The following is a 12,612-nucleotide window of genomic DNA, read 5'->3' as shown; positions in this document are numbered from 1 at the left end:
AATTTATATCTAACTACAAACACTATTTGCTAATATAATTTTTTTTAATCTGATTTTAAAAATTCAAATTACGTCTTATGCAGAAAAATATTCATTTTGTTAAGATAGATTTGAAATTTTGAATCATTTTTAAAATAGTAGAAATGATCCAAAAGAATATGATGGGATAACAATTTATTTTATTCAAAAAAACACTAAAATGGTAATTTCCCCTACCCTCTATGTTAGTTTCTTAATTTTTTCAAATAGACTGCTATATTCTTAATTATGTTAGTGATTTTGGTTATACAACAAACTAGGTTTTAACCCGCGGTATACCGCGGGATAGTTTTGATATTATTTAATATATATTAACTAAATTATGGTAAAGTTATTTGTATGTAGATTAAATAAATTTTTAAATAAGTTTTTTTAAGTTGTAAGTACCAAATTTGTTTAAAATGTTTATTTCGGAAATGTGTAGTAATATTTTTTTTAATAATATCAAGTTATAGTTGTTTTTTAAGTAGTTTTAAAATAAAGTGTAAAGATGAAGTAAAAGTGGCTTTCTAATATATATGACACATTAGTAGTGTGAATGGTAAAATTTTATATTTTGAATATTTTTAAATATAGTAATAAATATTGGCTTATTTATTTATTTAGTAATGAAGTTATTGTGTGTACACGGTGTTTTGACGCGCTTTAGACGGTGTTACAACCCTGAAGTAGATCTTTGGTTGTTTTTTTTTTTTCAGGAACCTTAAACTGAAATCTATTTGTTAATGATTATATTCCTTTTTCTTTGAAAATAAAGTATATAGCAAATAGAAAAGTTTTTGGTTTTATATTTTTAATATGATTGTAACTAAATATAATACGTCTGGGTTTTTTAATAATATTTTTTTTTATTTTTTTTATTTATATCTATAATATGAAATAAATTAAAATTTCATTTACTATGAGCATAAAGATAATGTATTGTGTATTATTATTATAGATGAAACATAAAATATGAATTAATGGGCCATAATTTTATAAGTGTTGATGAGGAGAATAGATGGGTTTTTATTGTGATTCCGAAATTGGCCCATTAACACTCTTATCCTCTGATTTTGTTATCGGGAGAAAGAAAACAAAAAATCAAGAATAGTCGAAACAATTTACCGATAGAGTTTTCTTGATCAAAAAAAAATTGAATCAACATCATTGATCGGATTAATCTGATAATCTCTGAGGCAATGATCTTTTCAGTTCGGAATCCCAGTAAAAACTTCATCAGCATATTTATCCGAAAATCAGTCTTTTTTTAATTCTCCGATTACACAAAATTGATCGGAATAATCCGATATTCTGTCTTGTTGTAATTCTCAGATTTCGACATCAATGGATAAGTAAGGTAATAGATTGATCTTTTAATTCAATATTCTCCTTCTTCGTCATAGATTCGATGTAGATTCCTCAATTACTAAATCTATTGTAAGGATGGATTCCTCATTAACTTATTCTATTATTCTTCGTCATAGATTAGGTGTGGATTCCAAACGTATTCGATCGAATATGGGTCTTCTTTACCAGGTTTGAATCTTTTTCCAATTTGTAATTTTTGGTTTCTTGTTGTTTAATCAAATTAATATACTAATTTATCTTGAATTTTCTGTTTTCCTTTTTTGTTGATTTGTTCTTAAAAACAGGAAAACAAATAAAAGAAGCCTAAATGAAAGATAAGGATCCAGAACCCCTTTCAATTCTGTCTTTACATCTACTCTGTTGAATTCGAAACTCTAATGTTAACCGTTTAATTTTGACAGGGTTTAATTTCTTCGAAATAGGCGCTCATTGGAATTGCATAAATCGGATTGAAGAAGGACTATGAACATACTGGTGTATTGAAAGCAAATCAATGGTAAGAAAGCAGTACAATTGTGGTTTAACACCGGCTATATATATCATCTTCTTTAAAGAAATATAATGTCTACTTTGCCTATTTTCTCTGCTAATTTTGTTTTTTTCGTTAGGTTAAACTACCTTATTAAATCTGAAGTGGAGCAAAATACAAATCTCTACACAATCCTAGTAAGTTATTCTCCTGCTAAGTTTTTCAAGATTTTATTGGACACCATTTGTATTTCTGCTTGTTTTCTTACAAATAATTTATTTGGCCATGAATATTTAGTATTTTTGGCTGAGATGGATTTAGTAAACCTCTGGATTTCGGTTGACAGAAATAAACAGAACATAAAAGTTTTATTATTGATGTAATTAAGCCAGAAAGCTATCTAGAATAGAAATTTTAAGAAGATAAAAAAACAAACAGGTAGATGGATTGTGATCCTTATCATTTTATTCTTCTAATAAACCTCTCGCCAAACATGCTTCTTTGTATGAATCGTAAATCACACCATTGTATGTCCTCATATCTTCATCACTTATTGGTCCCTTGATATAACTGAATAGGAGTTTCAAATATATATCACCACCAATCTTACTTGAAACATATGTTGTCCTTAGCCTGTTGATGTTTCTTGGCCTTCTTATGATTTTTTTTTCTTTGGGATTCCAATAATAAAATCCTGGTATATCTTCGAAAGTGAGTTGTCTTGCATATGAACATTGATTGTTCAGATCAAACCAAGCGGAAAGGAGTGGATGTTGAGTGTTTTTGTTGATTTGGCTGGTAGCCATACCGAGAGGTTAAGTGATAATAAGAAAAGTGGAGTGGAACTAAGAAATGTAAGAAATGTGTCTGATGAGTAGCTCTTTCACAGTGTCCCTATTTATACTATTTTAGTGTGTATAATTTCTTTCGTTAAGTTTTGGAAGGTTTTGATTATTAAGTAAATGATATCTCGTTATTTACGGTAGTAATGAGATTCTGCAAATGAAAACAAATAAAATATTCATAAACTTTGCGGATTTTCTGTAATTTGATAAGAAGTCCTTTTTAGTAGTTTATCTTCTATGAAATATTTTCAGTTTTGGTAATTTTCCCTTTTTGATTTCAATTTATGGTCTTTTAATTTATATTTACTTACCTTTAACAGTTATGTGTAATTAGCAAATGAAACATGTTAGGTCCTTTACAAAATTGAAACTTGCTGAAATTTGTATAATATTTCAATATTCCCCCGCTCTGTAGCAAAAAATAATATTTCAAGTATTACCATAGTCTGGATTGACGATAAGTTGCGAAGTATTGAAAGAGTTTGCTATGCTTCGAACATCTGCAAATTTGGGGTACATATATGATTTTACTATGGTAATAGTTGAAATATTATTTTTTGTTTATTGAGAATCAAATCATGTTACCTTTGTATGTCTTGATTTTTGCAAATCATATCAAACAGATCACCATCTCACCATCTGCATTTGAAAAGGCTTCAAAAAACTGCTCTACAAAGGATCCCCAAAGAGTACAGGGAAGTCTGGCATCCCTATTACGATATTAAAAGGTATGTGATGTTAGTAATAAGACACACATTTTGTTTGAAAAAAAAGTTGGAAGTTTGTAGTTTACAGCTCATCTCTTAGTTGGAAAGAGATCTTCTTGGTCGGCTTACAATTGACATCTATGGTCTCCATTTCACCCACATTGACAACTTGTCCAACAATGTCTACAATTTCAAAAATAGAATCATATTCCAGTTTTAATAATAAGACAAACCATGAGAATGAATGTATATATTACCGATTAAAATGTTTGCATTTAGACCAGCAGTCTCCACGTCTTTGAAAGTAGTCAGAGACATGTAGTGGTCATCAGACAGTGGATCAATCCTTGTGACAATGGTTTGAGCCAGGAAATTCATTTTGTAACGGTGGGTTGTTGGTCTAAATTGGCCTGCTGCATAAACCAATCTAAAGTGTTGAATGTCTTTCCATTCACCAGGCACCATATACTTTTCGAAACGATTCAGACAATCCTTCTTAACAGAAGCATGTATCATTGTTCCCTGAAATAATGTGTATTTATGAGTTGACATTCTACAATTTGAATTTATACAGGTAGATGAAGAAAAGGTTGTAGTTTAACTTGCATGTACATCTGCGAGGACCATGTCAAAGGTCTCTCCAAAAGCGGTGGTGTAAGTTTTCCAAGAGTGAAGGACTCGGACTTGCACTCTCCAGGATGTCTTGTAAGGCTTGACATCATTGAGGTAAGCAATTGTTTGAGCTATTTTGCAATACTAAAAGGAGTTTGAGTTTTGCTATTTGAGTTTTCGATGTTGGTTGATATGATGAGATTAGAATGGTTATAGAATAGATATATTTATAGTGAGGTTGGTACCGTAGGGTTTTCTAGTGATTGATTTGTGATAATCTTGAATGTAAAGTAAGAAATCTTTTTATTTAATTTAATTTTTGATTGTTTAGGTCCAAATTAGGTATGTTCGATCTTGATTTGCGTTTGTTAAGAAATTATGCTATTATGGAATTAGTTAACTGAGACCCTGATTATAAGTTGATTGGAGATATAATAAATTTGAAGCATAAATTGATATGAACAAATAACGAAGAAGTTGGACTCTCTCTTCTTGATTTATTTTTGGATAGTTTTAGATTTTGTTGGCCAATTAATTATTATTAAGTTATTGTTTATTTTGCAGGATTTGTTCATCTACTACAGGCCCAACATGGGTAACAAAACAATAAAACAATAGTGAGGCCCAACATAATATAAAGATCCAATCAGTTGGATAGGCAATCGGGTTATAAGGTGGGCAATCGGATAAACACGCGGACCCTACTCTCAAAATCGAATCTGTGATTTTTTAAGTCAATTTTGTCCTTCTCAATTTCAATTAAGTGTCTCCTTTAGTAATAATTGAGTGGCAATTTAAATAAATAGATTAGGGATTTTGGACATTCTCTAATTTGTACTTCTCTTTTAATTATAAGAAGATTGGCCCTTAAGGTAATCAATTATGGGATAATATATCTGAAGTATTAATATTTGTAACTATATAATTATTTACTACAGAAAATAATTGTTTCTTGTCTGAAATTCTCTTACAAACAAAGAAAGCTTTTACAAACTTTAGCAACATTTCTACCAGTTTTTCCACTTTTTCCAAATTATTTTCTTAAATTCGAATTAGTAAAAGTGAAAAACTGTGTTTGAAAAAATTGAACCAACCAAAATCAAAATATATTAAGTAGAATCGATGTATCCAAACTTTCAAAGTATTAATAGCACACAGTATTTTGGCAATTCCCTAGGTGATAATAACACTTCTTCTCCCAAGTACAGATTAGATTCCCAATACGTCTCAGCGGGACAAAACATAGGCTTTGAATGGAGTGACAGATAAAGTACAATGGACCCACACCTACAGTTCTCCTATCATAAAAGCACCATTCAACAATTTTCTTTCTTTTTAAAACTAATGCAGTTTATCTGTCCACAATTTAAATTTTTTTTGTCTTTTAGCTATAAATGCAGGAGAACCACTAATTAATTCGCCCACATCATTTTTGAAGCTGTCCATCGGCAGATCCAAATTTTTGCCCACAAATTCATCTCATTTACTCTCTATATAACACACCATTGCTCACTTTTACAACCAACACAAAATTTTGAAAAAAAAAAAAAATACAACCAACACAAACAAATATTTCAAATTCCTATCAATTCTATTTCCATTCATCTTCTCTCCACCAAAGGTATTTTTTTAAAATAAATAAACACATTTTTTATTTTTTTATTTTTCTATTTATTGTAACATCTATTTTTTTTTTTTTACAGAATTCAAAAAACAATTAAAGCTTCTACTCTATCACCTGTTGTTTCCACATTTTTTTGTTGAAAGGTCTGTATTTTTCTTTCATAAATATATGCTATATAATATGTTAGTAGTTCTATTTATGCTATATAATATTTGTTGTAACATCAAATTTTTTTTTTGGACAGAATTCAAAAGACAATCAAAGATTCTACCTATCACCTCTTGTTTCCATATTCTTTTGTTGAAAGGTATGTATTTTTTATTTCATAAATAAATATATTTATGCTATATAATATGTTAGTAGTTCTATTTATGTTATATAATAGTTACCGTAAACTGTCTTATTTTTCAACCAATTATGTAATGAGAATGCTGATTTTATATCTTTATATATGTATATATATATATATGGTGGTGCTTAAATATAGATACATGTTTATAAAAATTTATATACATAAATCTTCATTTACTCAGATTTAAAGATAGATAATTATTTTTATTATAGATTAAAAAATTTGCAATGAACTCAATAATTACTATTAGATAATCATTTAGAATATTGTAAATCTATTTTCTCAGTAACTTTTAAAGCTTATGAAATTTTTTAAGTACACACACATATATATATATATATCTATAAGTCTCTTATACTGAATATATATGCATATGTCTCACATAATTTTGTAGATTCTTTATAAATCTCACTTAATTTGTAGATTATTTATAAGTCTCACTTAGTTTTGTAAAATATTGTTCTAAAAAAAAATTAATCATTTATTTTAATCATAAGTAAAATTTACTATAAGATTTATTGTTAGATATAATAGTTTATCTAAGTTAAGATAAATAAGTTAAGATTACTTTATCATATTTATTCATCATTGTTGGGTATATTTTCTCCTAATATTAATATATAATATGAATATATATATTGTATAGGATTACATGTTTAGAAAAATTTATATACATAAATCTTTATTTAATCAGATTCAATGATAGATAATTATTTTTATTATAGATTAACAAATGTGCTATGAACTCAATAATTACTATTAGATAATGATTTAGAATATTGTAAATCTATTTTCTCAGAAACTTTTAAAGCTTATGATATTTTTTAAGTACACACACATATATATATATATATATATATATATATAAGTCTCTTATATTGAATATATATGCATATGTCTCACATGATTTTGTAGATTATTTATAAATCTCACTTAAGTTGTAGATTATTTATAAGTCTCACTTAGTTTTGTAAAACATTGTTCTAAAAAAAATTTGGAATCATTTATTTCAATCATAAGTAAAATTTACTATAAGATTTATTGTTAGATATAATAGTTTATGTAAGTTAAGATAAATAAGTTATTATCAACTTTTTGGTGAGAAAATATTAGTTAGTATTTTAAAATTTTCTGAAATATATAATAACGAAAAATCAATTTAAAATTGTATTTGTAGGTATGGCTAACCGCAGACAAAACAGAAATTCGTCCGTGCAAGAAGATACAAATTTTCCTACAGAAACATCAGCACGGGTATAATATTTCACATTTATCTAAGTTTTAGTTAGAATTTAATTGCAATAAATTTAAAAAATATTTAAAACTTGTAGATCAAAGAAACTTTCAAATGGACTTATAATCGAGAAAGAATATTTATTGATTTGTACGATCAAGCAATTGCCATGGATGGTTACCGCTTCAAAGATCCTACACCCCTTGGAAGAGAGTTCTTGGTTGAAAAATTCAACAAGGAGTTCAATCTAAATATAAACTATCGGTGTTTTAAAGAAAAACTTGATCAACTAAAAAGAAAATATAAGAAGTACAAGCAACTTCTGCAAGGTTCTACGGGAATTACGGTTGATCCTGTTACATCCGTTATATCTGCATCTGATTCATGGTGGAAAGATCGTGAAGTAAGTATTTAAAATATCTTTCACAACCAACAAAAATTTAGTAACTTTAGTATACATTAAACTTGTATACTAAAATGTTGTAATCTAATTAACAGGTATGTAAGATTGTAAAATCATTTAAACGAAAACCGCCTGACTTTTGGGATGTGATGCAACGTTGTTTCATCTTACATGATGTACAATCACAGTCTCAGTACTCTTTGCACCAAAGAAGAGAGGAGTTAATGAATGAGGGTATAGATAATGATGAAAGTCAAGTTCCTGAGACACAAGAAAATGAAGAGGTGTATCGCGTTAATATCAACGATGAAACACGTCCCTCTAATGAATTCACCCAGGATCATTTACAACACAATTCTTCACATGCTCCTCCAATTCATATTCCTGCTTCAAGAGTTCAACAACAAGGTGGACTAAGAGGGGGAAGTAGTTCACAAAGAGGGGCAGGAAGCTCACGAATCTCTATTGGAAGTGGTTCACGAGGAAGTCGTAGAAAACAGTCATTTGAGGCAATCCTAACAGATACAATGAATGGTTTCAGAGAGTTTCAGCGCCAAAGTTTACAACAATTACGCCAAATTTTTTCGACCAAGATGATTACGAAGAATTTGATAATGCTGTCAAGATATTTGAATCGCTGGAGCTTCCGAGTGACACAGATTTTTATTGGGCTTGCATTCATGCATTTAAAGAAGAAAGATTTTGGCGTAAGTATTTTATTGATCGAGCTGAAAGAACCACAGAAGATAAGTTGCGCTTTTTACAAGCTTTAACAGGATATACACGGGACAGCGAATTTGTGGGAAAACGGTTAGTCTCCGGGCAAAATGGTGGAAGTCCTAATCCAAGCAACTTTACTTTTGGTAGTCCATCTGGTAGTAATAATTCATGGGGTCAAAATTCTGGTGGCCAGTGGGGTCCGAGTTTTCCGCAATGGGGTCCGACTTTTCAACAATGGGGCACACCTCAAAATGCACCACAATGGGGTTCTAATTTTCAACAATGGAGTACACCTCCAAATGCTCCGCATTGGGGTACACCTCCAAATGCTCTGCAGTGGGGGTACACCTCCAAATGCTCCGCAGTGGGGTACACCTCCAACTGGACCGCAATGGAGAACGGAACAAAATGCGCCTCAATGGACTTCACCACCAAGTACTCAACAATGGGGTTCATCACAAAATGCTCCACAATGTATTCCTCCAACAAACGTGCAACATGGATTCTCACTAGGTACAAAAATAGAGACTACAAAAAATGCTCAACAAGGAGTTTCTCAAGAAGTAGAAGTACCCTCTTTCGATAACGGTTTTAGAGGAGTTTCACCAGAATATGATTTCAGGAATTATGCATCAGGAGGGTAAACATCACGATCACGTAGACGAGGAGGATTATTCAACATTTGGGGAAATAAAGAAGGACCAAATTTAAATGAAAATCAGCAAAGTGATTCAGGATCTGATGATTAGTTATACCATTTGTACTCTGTTGTTAAAAGTTATGTTATGTTTTTATTATTATTGAATAATGTCATCTTCATCAATTTAATTTAGTTTTATGTTGTCTTTATAAAATTTCAGGCATTTCGTATATGTCAGTTGCGATCACAAGGTGCCCACAATATAAACTACGATGAGAGAGTTGAATTGTAGAATCTGGAAAATGAACAATTTGAAGAGTTAATAATTCAACCGTCACTAAGATACTATAACCGATATTTTGAAAGAGGTCCAATGCAGACAGATAACGGTTTAGGATGGAGAAATATATGGTGTCGAGTCCAAAAAGATAATGCTGCGTGTCTTCAGTTACTAAGAATGTCACTTGATGTTTTTAGAGCATTGTGTGACAAGTTACAAATGAGTTATGAGTTACAACCTACAATGAATGTAAGCATCGAAGAGGGAGTGGCCATGTTTTTACGAATATGTGGCCACAATGAAGTTCAAAGAGATGTTGGATTGAGATTTGGACGAACGCAAGAGACAGTGCAAAGAAAATTTTTTGAAGTCCTTAGAGCAACTGAGTTACTTGCTTGTGATTATATCAAGACTCCAACGAGACAAGAACTACGTCGAATTCCTGAACGACTGCAAATGGATCGAAGATATTGGCCATATTTTAGTGGATTTGTTGGAGCCATGGATGGAGTTCATGTATGTGTAAAAGTTAAATCTGAACTCCAAGGAATGTATTGGAATCGCCATGATAGAACCTCGTTTAATATAATGGGGATATGTGATTTGAATATTTTGTTCACATATGTTTGGAATGGAGCACCGGGATCATGTCACGATACAGCAGTTCTCACGATGGCGCAAGATAGTGATGCTGAATTTCCTTTGCCTCCTGCAGACAAATATTATGTAGTTGATTCTGGCTATCCAAATAAACAAGGTTTTTTTGCTCCTTATAGATCTTCACGGAATGGGGTTGTTAGGTATCATATGTCACAATTCAACAATGGTCCTCCTCCTAGAAACAAACAAGAACTATTTAATCGTTGTCATGCATCACTACGTTCTGTCATTGAGAGGACATTTGGAGTTTGGAAGAAGAAATGGAGGATCCTTTGTGAATTTCCTAGATATAACACTCATGTTCAAAAAAGAGTGGTGATGGCTACAATGAGACTACATAACTTTATCAGAATTTCAAATTATTTTGATGAAGATTTTGCCGAAGTAATGGAGCATACTGATATTAGCGACACAAATTCTGAGAATGATGAAGGTGACATGGAGAATACGGCTATAGCTGATGGAGATCAAATGGCAAACACTAGAGAAAATATTGCAGATATGTTATGGGAAAATCAAAATAATTTCCGTTAAACTATTCTAAGTTTTATTTTTGTTGCATTTGGATAATTTGTGTTTAATGTTTTCAAACTATGAAATTATTTAGAAAATATTCTATATTAAAAAAAATATATGTTTATTTTACAATAATTTTAAATAAATTTGCTGAATTGGATGTGTTTTTAAATACTTTATAGTTTAATATATGATTTACACTGTTTGATCTGCTTTTACCATTCAAGCATATAATTTGGACTGCTCAATCAGCATGATCTGCACTTTTCCAGCATGATCTGGACGATCATGATCTGCACTTGTTCAGCATGAACTGCATGATCTGCACGATCTGCAACGCTTGAACTGCTTTTACCATTCGGAGCCATAAAAGGGAAACACTAGGGTTTTACTCAATTTGTTTAAATAATAGCAACAAATGCGACCTATCCAATTCCACACTTAACAACACCTTTCAAAGATACTTACAGCCATGGTGAAAGGCACGAACTCTCAGCAAGCCCTCGCCAGAGAAGCGTCGTGTAGCTGCCGAAAGAGGCAACCAGTTTCTTCCACTGTCCAAGATGAAGGCGAGAATGATGGAGGAGATGTGGTAGCACGGCGATCGGGGATGTTGTTCGAGCTTGATCTCCTCAATTGTCCTGTTTGCTGTCACGCACTCACCGCTCCTATCTTTCAGTTTTGTTTATACTCGGCGGTTGCGTCCCTTTTGGATTGATTCTGAGTTTTTGAAAAATGTTGTGAAAACGTTGCATTAGGAAGATTTCATTTACTAGCACATATGTGATAAGATCCGGATCTTATCAATTTGTGACACTTTCAAGACCACAGTGGTTTTTATAAGCTTTTTATATATATATATATGGTTCTAGCGCTCCTATCTATACGCACTCACCGCTCCTATCTTTCAAGACCACAATTGGTGAATTTGAAAACTGGTTTCTCAAAATTAACAATGACTACCACATTGAGTTTTTTTTTTACTTAAAAAGAGTAGTTAAAAAATTGCATTGCTTCGTTTTTTTTGTAATAACTATTTGTGTGGTTTTGGATCTCAGTGTGATAAGGGACATATAGCTTGTTCTTCTTGCTGTAATAAACTGAGCACCAAATGCCCTGGTTACTGTTGTATTTTGCCAATTGGTAACTATCGATGCCGAATAATGGAGAGACTTGTTGAAGCAGTCATTGTTCCATCGCCCAACGCTAATCGCTCCACCGAAGAAGGCGAGAATGGTGGAGGCATTGCGGCTGGAGCGTTGTTCGATCTACTTCTTCTTGACTGTCCTGTTTGCTCTAACGCACTCACGAGTCCTATCTTTCAGGTCTTATTTTCTTACTTTACCTCTCTTATGGCAAACAAAGAAACATAATGGATGATTGTTCTTTTCAGAACCATTTTTAGATTTCTATATGTTTATATTTGGTTCTCGTTACATTGACTTGTAATCCGAGTTACTAACTCTGTGTGCTTTTCTTCTCAGTGTGACAATGGACACATAACTTGTTCTTCTTGCTGTATTGAACTAAGGCACAAATTCCCTTCATGCATTTTTCCCATTGGTAACTACCCATGCAGAATAATGGAGAGAGTTGTCCAAGCAATCTTTGTCCCATGCCTAAACGCCAAACATGGCTGCACCGAGACATTCTCTTATGGCAAAGAATTAGCCCATGAGAAGAGATGCGTTTTCGCTATGTGTTATTGTCCTAAGCCGTACTGTAACTACAGAGGTCCATCCAAGGATCTATACATTCACTTCAATACTACCCACAGGATCATATCGAATCAATTCGTGTGTGGTCGTTCCCTAGTCGCATACATGGAAATAAGTGAGAATATTTTAGTCCTTCAGTAATCTGCATATGGTCCGTTGGTTGCAGTTCAGTTATTCAAGGAGCCAGAAGGATTATGTGTGACAGTTAACTGTATAGCACCTCTTGCTCAAGGAGTTGGGGAATTCTCCTATGATCTCTCATACAACACGCCGATGGGAGGTGACAAACACATTATGACGTTTAAATCATCCAAGATGAATAGAATTCAGAAAGTGAGCTTCCAAACTCCTGAAAAAGACTTTATGTTGGTCCCTTACTATTTCCAAGGTCAGAGAGTTTCATTGAAGATGGAAATTTGCATCCACCGTTTTAAAAAATGATG

At 31.9% G+C, this 12,612-nt stretch overlaps 1 long non-coding RNA gene and 3 pseudogenes across 2 annotated transcripts; 3 read left to right on the top strand and 1 right to left on the bottom strand.

Annotated features, from left to right (window-relative positions):
- Positions 1 to 1,137: 1,137 nt before the first annotated feature.
- LOC109129633 (uncharacterized) lies at positions 1,138 to 1,558 on the top strand. Its single transcript, XR_002035918.2, has 2 exons — positions 1,138 to 1,378; positions 1,506 to 1,558. It is a non-coding gene; the product is annotated as an uncharacterized LOC109129633 (long non-coding RNA).
- A 1,560-nt stretch (positions 1,559 to 3,118) lies between these two features.
- LOC147925566 (uncharacterized) lies at positions 3,119 to 5,937 on the bottom strand (annotated as a pseudogene).
- LOC104750445 (uncharacterized) lies at positions 5,484 to 9,227 on the top strand (annotated as a pseudogene). Its single transcript, XR_015583846.1, has 5 exons — positions 5,484 to 5,643; positions 5,891 to 5,953; positions 7,176 to 7,252; positions 7,330 to 7,635; positions 7,731 to 9,227. The product of XR_015583846.1 is annotated as an uncharacterized LOC104750445 (transcript).
- Positions 9,228 to 10,923: 1,696 nt separating this feature from the next.
- On the top strand, positions 10,924 to 12,341 carry LOC104750444 (E3 ubiquitin-protein ligase SINA-like 1; annotated as a pseudogene).
- The last annotated feature ends 271 nt before the right edge of the window (positions 12,342 to 12,612 follow it).

The sequence above is a fragment of the Camelina sativa genome, chromosome 16, assembly GCF_030686135.1.
Source record: "Camelina sativa cultivar CO46 ecotype springtype chromosome 16, ASM3068613v1".
NCBI lineage: Eukaryota > Viridiplantae > Streptophyta > Magnoliopsida > Brassicales > Brassicaceae > Camelina > Camelina sativa.
Note: the sequence above shows the minus strand (reverse complement) of the source record. Positions and strands in the feature narration are given on the sequence as shown.